The sequence below is a fragment of the Sminthopsis crassicaudata genome, chromosome 1 (assembly GCF_048593235.1).
Source record: "Sminthopsis crassicaudata isolate SCR6 chromosome 1, ASM4859323v1, whole genome shotgun sequence".
NCBI classification, from domain to species: Eukaryota; Metazoa; Chordata; class Mammalia; order Dasyuromorphia; family Dasyuridae; genus Sminthopsis; species Sminthopsis crassicaudata.
Window position 1 is genome coordinate 267,506,409 of NC_133617.1, and position 8,943 is coordinate 267,515,351.

General features: G+C 36.0%; 1 pseudogene; it reads left to right on the top strand.

Moving 5' to 3' along the window:
• The first annotated feature begins 2,226 nt into the window (after nt 1-2,226).
• LOC141549705 (peptidyl-prolyl cis-trans isomerase A pseudogene) lies at nt 2,227-3,697 on the top strand (annotated as a pseudogene).
• Nucleotides 3,698-8,943: the final 5,246 nt, after the last annotated feature.

An 8,943-nucleotide genomic window follows, 5' to 3' on the forward strand; every position in this document is an offset into this window, starting at 1 on the left:
CTCATCCGCTCCTTCTACATTAGTTTTTTTCTGTCTTATTCTTCCTCTCTTCATGGGCAAAGGTCATTATAATTTGAGGTCAGGGCACAAAAACCTATCTCATGCACCAATAGAGTGTTTTAATGATTCAAAGCTTTTAGAGTCTATCACACAGTGAGTTTGAGAGGCAATATTTGAACTCAATTCTCCTCTCTGTGTTTTTAGTACCTTATATTTCCTCCCAAGTAAGCAGCCTATTAAAAAGAAAAGCCATTTGAAAAAGAGGTGAAAAGGATGACCTGCTCAATTATTGTAATCATAGATTTAGAGCTAGAAAATAACTAGTTCTTCTAGTCAGACTCTCTCATTTTGAAGATGAGGAAGTGGAGAGTCTAAGAATTTAAATGGATTTCCCAAAGCCCTAAGCAGTTAGTCTTTGCCCTAGGGTTTGAATTCTCTACCTCTAGTTTCAAATACTTTGCTTCACCATCTTACTTTGTTTTTACTTCGCTTTGACTTTCTCTGGCAAAGATTATATTGGATTTTGGTTTGGTTTTTTGGGTTTTTTTTTAACTATAAAAGATAACATATAAAATGGTCAATAGCAAGCAGATAAGGAAGATGAGTATAGTAATAAGAGAATGCCGAGATTCCTTCAATGAAATTAAATTACCTAATCCAGAAAACTATGTCAGTGTAACCCAGCTTTTGAGCATACCCTATTTACCTAATGTGGAGCATGCTGCCTTTCTTACTACCTAGGGTAAGGGTACTCCCCTTTAACTGTCTGCCTGAATCTTTAAAACTCATGAGATTCAGCTAATTCCTCTTCTTCTTCCACCTTTATGCTGCACCTTTTTCAGGGACTCCTATATGCTGGGCCTAGCATGGATGCCATGAATTGAACTGTTAAAAGGGATGAGACTTGCCTTCCCCTACTTACCTCTTTTTTGCTTATTCTAAAAATTGTGCCTGTAAGGTGTTTGTTTCTTTTCTGTGTTAGTCTTCCTCACTCAAGTACTGCTTTTTTATAAGACTTTTCAGGAAATTTCACCCCTTGGAAAAATGTCAAGAATCCCAACTTTTGGGATAAGAATGTACTATTTGACAAAAACTGCTGGGAAAATTGGAAATTAATATGGCAGAAACTAGGCATTGACCCACACTTAACACCGTACACCAAGATAAGATCAAAATGGGTTCATGATCTAGGCATAAAGAATGAGATTATAAATAAGTTAGAGGCATATAGGGTAGTTTACCTCTCAGATCTGTGGAGGAGGAAGGAATTTATGACCAAAGAAGAACTAGAAATCATTATTGATCACAAAATAGAAAATTTTGATTATATCAAATTGAAAAGTTTTTGTACAAACAAAACTAATGCAGACAAGATTAGAAGGGAACCAATAAACTGGGAAAACTTTACAATTAAAGGTTCTGATAAAGGCCTCATTTCCAAAATATACAGAGAATTGACTCAAATTTATAAGAAATCAAGCCATTCTTCAATTGATAAATGGTCAAAGGATATGAACAGACAATTTTCAGATGATGAAATTGAAACTATTTCTATCCATATGAAAAGGTGTTCCAAATCATTATTGAAAAGAGAAATGCAAATTAAGACAACTCTGAGATAACACTACACACCTCTCAGATTGGCTAAGATGACAGGAAAAGATGTTGGAGGGGATGTGGGGAAACTAGGACATTGATGCATTGTTGGTGGAGTTGTGAACAGATCCATCCATTCTGGAGAGCAATTTGGAACTATGCTCAAAAAGTTGTCAAGCTGTGCATACCCTTTTATCTAGCAGTGTTATACTGGGCTTATATCCCAAAGAGATATTAAAGAAGGGAAAGGGATCTGTATGTACAATAATGTATGTGGCAGCCCTTTTCATAGTGGCTAGAAACTAGAAATTAAATGGATGCCCATCAATTGGAGAATGGCTAAGTAAATTGTGATATAAATGTTTTTGCAAAGTTCAATGTTAAAAAATTACCCATGCATATGTTTTGTCAATAAAAAGGTATAATAATAATAAAAAAAGAATTAATCCAAGGATGTCTGAGATTTGTTTTGATCTCCATAATTACTAAATTCTAGAAAACCTTAGAGATCAAGCTCTATATGGACCTGAATGACAATCTGTCAATTAAATAATATGCAAGTGCCTATTGCCAAGCAATCTGCAAGTTACCCTTCCTGGGTATAGTATTTTTAATTTTAATATGAAACTAATGCCTCACTCCAACAAAGTTTTTGCAAATAAGCTGAAATTCAAAATCCAAACTGTGGTCCAGCATCAGAAGGTCAACATCAAGAGTATAAAGTTCAACTTTTTCTTGGCTGAAGAATGGATGAAATGAAACAAGAAATATAATCAGCTTTGATTGGAGTTTGGTTTTGCCATATCCAAAATGGAGGCCAAGATCCAAAAAAAGTTGAAGCATCTGAAAATTCTTGAGATAATAAGGAGGTCCCACTCTTGGTTACCTCAACAATAATAAAATTATAAATTTAAAAAACCACACACTTTGTGTTTTTAAAAGAGTAGATCATAATACATGATAGTTTCAAAAAATCCCTCTAAAACCCAGGAATTCTTATATGAACTAATAAAGCAATAAAAATCAAGAGAATGCTTTATATAATAACAGCATTATAAAGAAAGACAACTTTGAAATCACTAGAACAACAAAGCTGGATTCAACAACAACAAAGTGATCAAATAAGCTAAGCTTCTTGTGACAAATGAACTTAAGGTATAAAACAGTATATATATATATTTCAGACATGGCCAATGTAAGCTTTTATTTTGTTTGAAAATGCATATTTAATATAGATGTATGTTTTAAATGATTGTATATGTATAACTTATATCAGAATGCAAGGCAACTAGCCTTGGGGACAGAGAAGGTAAGGAAGGAAGACAGAAAAAATTTGGAATTCAAATCTTACAAAAATGAATGTTGAAAACTATCTTTACATGTAATTAGAAAAATAAAATATTATTGTGAAAAACAAACAAATTTAGCCGCTTTGCATTTGCTGCTACTGGAAGTCCTCATCTTTGTCCCAAATGCCAAACATCGATCCCAACAGCCTCTGCCTCCTCCGTCGCGCCCAGCCCAGGCATCCATAGCCTTGGCCAACCCCAGCTTGTATTTCAACATCGCCATTGATAATGAGCCCCTGGGCTAGATTACTTTCAAGTTGTTTGCAAATAAGGTTCCAAAGACAGCAGAAAATTTCCATACCCTGAGCACTGGAGAGAAGGGATTTGGTTACAAGAGATCCTGCTTCCACAGAATCATTCCTGGGTTCATGTGCCAGGGTGGTGACTTCACACACCATAATGATGCTGGTGGCAAGTCTATCTATGGGGAGAAATTTGCTGATAAGAACTTCATCCTGAAGCATACTGGTCCTGGCATCTTGTCCATGGCAAATGCTGGATCTAACACAAATAGTTCCCGGTTTTTCATCTGTACTGCTAAGACTGATTGGTTGGATGGCAATTATGTGGTCTTAGGCCAAGTGAAAGAAGGCATGAACATTATGCAAGCCATGGAGCATTTTGGTTCTGCAGATGGCAAGACCAGCAAGAAGATCATCATTGTTGACTGTGGACAACTCATAAGTTTTTTTGTTTTGTTTTTTGTCTTAACCATCAAACCATTCCTCTGTAGCTGGAGAGAACACCCCTGAACCTCATCTGCTCTTACATCCGATAATCCTTGTGCTCTCACTTGTTACAATTCTCTTTGAATTTCATTTCCTTCTCCTTCCATAAGTCTGGTTAGACAACAGAGTTAAATTTATGATTATGAAATAAAACCAAACAATAATATATATATATATGTAATATATATATAAATTTTATTTTCACTTATTTTTCCACTACCTTATACTTTATTTTCATAGCCTAATTTTTATTAGGAAAAAGGCAATAACTAAGACATTGACAAAACAATCCAAATACTCAAAAAAGAAAGAAAGAAAATGTATATTTGATACAAAGATGTAATTTAGCTTTCAGAAGAGGGAGTTATAGAAAAAAAAACTAAAAAAAATGAGGATCAAAGAGGCATTTTTAAAAATTTATAGCAAAAAAGAGAAAGAAGTTCAGTAAGAAACACAAAGAAGATATCTTTGAAAATAACATATTGAATCCATTATATAATTTTAAAAGAAAACCAAGTTTTCATAATATAGATTTGTAAGGGGCCTTTAAATGGGTGCCACAGCGCATCGGGAGATTGAGGCCCGGAAGTAATTTCTGTGGATATTAGGACTGCCCTTGGGCGGGATCCTGGCCATATTGAGATAGCTTCGAAATGGGTGACTCTCTCGCTGATTGGCTGTGTGTGTGACCTCACAGGCCCTATGTAAGCCCACTGCAGGCAGCAAGCGCCCTCTTTAACCTGGCGTTCTTCACCTTGGCTTCCTAGCCTGGGTGGCCAAGCCAAGATGGGTAGCCAAAAGAGGTAAGGGTTTTGGTAGTGAACACATGGGTCTTCTGACCAGGTGTTCACTCGGGAACCAACAAGTCAGGGCATCAGTTAAGGCATTATGTGAGTAGGTATAATAAAGGCTTTTAAAATTACACGTGGTTGTTCTTGAGTGCGCTACCGGTTATTAAGCTATAGATTCAAGAGATTGTGGTCAGAGACCTTTGAAGGCCTCAGAGAAGGCGAGCCGGGTAGAGTTCACACTGCAGAGGACAGTGGTCAAAGGTACTCTGGTGGGTCTAGGACAGACTAGTAATTGTAACTGCCAGGAGAGCACGTTACATAGATTCATCTTTATGTAAAGGTCTTTTAACTGTTCTACTTTGTATATTAAAATATTCACCTTATTTGGTATTGGTTAAGTTAAAATTTTTTGAAAAAACCAATAAGAGGATTGGGAAAGATTAGTAATTGTTCATGATAGGGATGCAAAGAAAAAGCATCAATAAACCATTTTGTTTTAAACAAGATCATGAGAAACAAAAGAAGTACAAGATTCAAGAAAAGCAAAGTGCAAATAGAGTTACAAAGTACAGAAGAAGCAGAAGTTGTCCTGATTTTTTAAAAAGTGAAGAGAACAAAATGGTGCAAATTTTAGGACAATAAACTTGACTTCAAGTCCTGTGAAAATTCTGGAATGGGTCATTAAAGACATGTTTGATAACATGTAGGAGAAGAAATGGTTATTACAAAGAAACAGCTTGCCTTTATTAGGATTACATCTCTGGACTCTAATCAGTAAGTCTTCACTTTATTTTTCCCAGCTACTATACTGTTATTGAGTTATTTCAGTCATATTCAACTCTTCATGACAGGTTTCTTGATAAAGATATTGTAGCAATTTGCCATTTCTTTCTCCAACTCATTTTACAGATGAGGAAACTGAGGCAGACAGGACTAAGTGACTTATCCAGAGTCATACAGCTATAAGTATTTGAGGCTGGATTTGAACTCATTCCAAGCCCAGTGCTCCATTCACTGTGTCACCAGCCATCATACTACTTAAAGATCATTTCATTCAGCTAGTTTACCTTTAACCAAACTTCCTTTTCAAGTTTAGCTCTTCTATATGTCCTATTGTAGTTTATTAATAGGTCTATTTTGCTCACTTGTATTTGTTTTCTCAGGACTTAGCATAGTGCCTAGTACATCATATGTAACAAATGCTTTTTTCTCTACACTTAATTTTTTTTTTAATTTTTTAAATGTAATGAGAGAGGGAGGGGAATTTTTCTTTCCTCTCTCCTCATCAGCAATGTTGTCTTGCAGCAGAAGCATGTATGTAGAATATAAGATGGCAGCATATAGTAAATATAAGGGTTAGCTTAATTTAGCAATAGGCATAGAAAAGAGAAATCCAGATGTCTAATGTTGGGACATTTCTGCTTTGGAAAAGAAGAGTAGAACCCAATGAAATAGAACTGGTATGAGGGGAGGTCTTCTGCTGATATTGGGATAGAGTTCTGGCTCTATTGTAAAGTGTACAGCAGTAGTTTTGGCCAGGATTTCAGCTTGAACTTGTTGCAGGTGGTAGAAACTGTGGCCAATCAGTGGAGTAGGATTGGGAGACAGATGATATTACAGCCAAACACCTGCTAATTCTAAGGGATATGTTCTATTCTATACCCTCAAAATCTGTAGTCTTCTATTTTGGCCATTTCTCTTCTCAGCTGGTAAAGTTGTTCCTCAGAAATAACCTAGTCCCCTAAAAGGGCATGATTTACCCTCTTAGCTAATTACTAGATATGTAGTGTCAATTGTTTTCATATAATCAATACCATCCTATCATCTAATCAGGTTAGTTTAAAAAAAAAAGCAAACAAACTTTTTCACTTTCTTGTTATGTTGCAGAAAAGATTCCTTAATGCCTCTCTTGAACCATCTGTACTTAAATATCAGCAAAGCCTCTGATGAAATCTTGTGCTATCTTTATGTATTAGATGACAAGATATGCTTTTCCCCCACATGAGTCCTTTCCATTCGTGACCCTTTTCCTAAGAGTCCAGGTATATAGGTATATAAAATAGGTATAACAAATCAAACATTTTCTGATAATAAATCATAAAGAAATTTATTTTAAAATAATTCTTTGCCATATATGTAATTTTGCATTTTATTAAAGATGAAAGTAAATTCACATACTAATGAGATGAGTATGCTTGCTTATTTTTATTTAAAGAATTAAATCTTGGTGGAATAGTTGACATCTTTTACTGTTGCAAAATTTTTCACAATGCCCACATTCAATTATGTGGCCCCATGTGGGGTTTTGACCCACAGTTTAAGAAGCTTTGTACTAGATTATACAAGCTTGAGTCTGTGGTCTTAAAAGGAAAGCTGAGTGACTGTTCCACCCAAAAGCAACATTCCCTTTACTTATGTCCTTGAGGAAAGGTGAAAGATGAGGATGAGTGTTGATGTTGCTGTCCACAGGAGAAAAAAGTTCTTACTGTTCTTTACCCTGTCAAGCAATGTAACTTCAGTGTTGATTTTAGTGACTGAATGGAACCCAGTATTCTTGTGGAAATAAAAGATTTTTCAAAAAGTGTGAGGGGGGTGTAGATTTAGAACTAGTTTAATGAACAGACTCAGAGTTAATAATGGCTTAGGGTAAATTTGAAGAGAGAACTGAGAGAAATAATTCATTTTGGACTCCGTTGACAAAGCAGACCATAAGAGAGGATTCAATATAAAATCCCCACTTTAATCAGTATTAATCATAGAGTCATATCAAAATTCTGTATGTAAGGCCCCCAAACTATGAGCTGCAGATCTTATGTTCACTTGCTTAACAAAGAAGTTAACTAAAGGCCCCCTATTTTTGTTTTGCCTTTTCACTGTGACCAAGCCCACTGTAGCAGAGATCACAACTACATGGAAAGTCCCCAAAATATTTTTGTAACTCCAGACCGATCACTTGTCCTAAAGGAGATGACCATCTCATGACCACTTAAGTCATTGAATGTAATAGCTGGTACCCTACCCAAATTAAGGAGAAGACTGTCCATCTTATGTGGAAATATTCCTTGCTTAACCCAACTTGTGACTCAGCTGACATATTATTTTGCTTCTTCATTGGAATTATTCTGTATGTGGTGTAACTGTTCTGGAATGCTGGACATCTAGCCCTATAAAAATAAGGTCCTGAAAGGAGGTGGCATTTCAAATAATGAGGAAGATCTAAGGTCCACTTCATTGGAGGGGACCACAGATATAATAAAGTGCCTTTGGCTCAGACCTCTCCTTCAATCTTTCTTATTATAGGGGAGATGATTTTAATCTCCATAGAATTCTAGTAGAGAACTTCACACACACACACACACACACACACATATCTTAGCCCTGTACTAAGTAGACATTTTAATCAATCCCTTGAATGAGGACATTCACCACTTCATCTGAAAATTGACTTCACATCTTTTGAATAAGTGCATGTCACTCCTTATTTAATAATTCCATTGACTTCCTATCATTTCCAAGATAAAATAAAAAAAAACCTCAGTTTGACTTTTAATTCCCTTCATAACCTTATCCTTTCTTAGGTTTCCAGTTTTCTTATGTACTACTTTCCTCTACATATTCTACAATCCAATGAAACTGACTTCCTTGTGGTTCCTTATATAACACACCCCATCTCATGACACCATATATTTTCATTCATGCCTGAAATTCTTGCCCTCTTCATCTCTGCCTTCTGACATCCCTGGCTTCCTTCAAGTCTTAATTAAAATCCCATCTTCTGCAATCTCCTTTCCCAATCTCCTTTAATGCTGGGGCCTCCTCTTACTTGATTATCACCAATTTATCCCATATGTTCAATTTATCCTTGTTTGTCCATCATTGTATACATGTTATATTCCACATTGGCCTTTAACTCCTTGAGAGCAGGGGCAGTTTCCCCCTTTTATTACATTTTCAGCACAGTTTTTGGCTCATAGTAGGTGCTTACCAGATGAATGTTGACTTGATTTATCTTAGTATTTTCCACTTGGGAAATAGCTCTCTATACTGATAGACCCATGTCACACTAACACAGATGTGCATCATTTCACACTAGTTCTTTTTACTTCCCTGGGATTGGGCATGGAGGAAAAACTAGGCTGATATAATCCAGATGAGTTGTGCAATCTTGAATTTGCTCCCATGCTGGCATAGCCTGTATTTGTGGGTTCATTACTACATAATCATGACTCCAGTCAAACAACACCATAAAGCCTTACACACCTACCACAGTAAACACTCAAAATGAGGGAGTCCAAAGCTATAAATGTCTTCCAATTCTTCCCTACCAAGGGCTTCTTTCATTCTTCATATGATCTACTGACATAAAATGATACATTGTGAATGTTTTTGACTTTCCTATGATTCCCTGACACTAACTGTCTCTCTGTACATCAATGTCAGACTCAGTCATCTTATTTTCCATGCACCATAATTATGCCT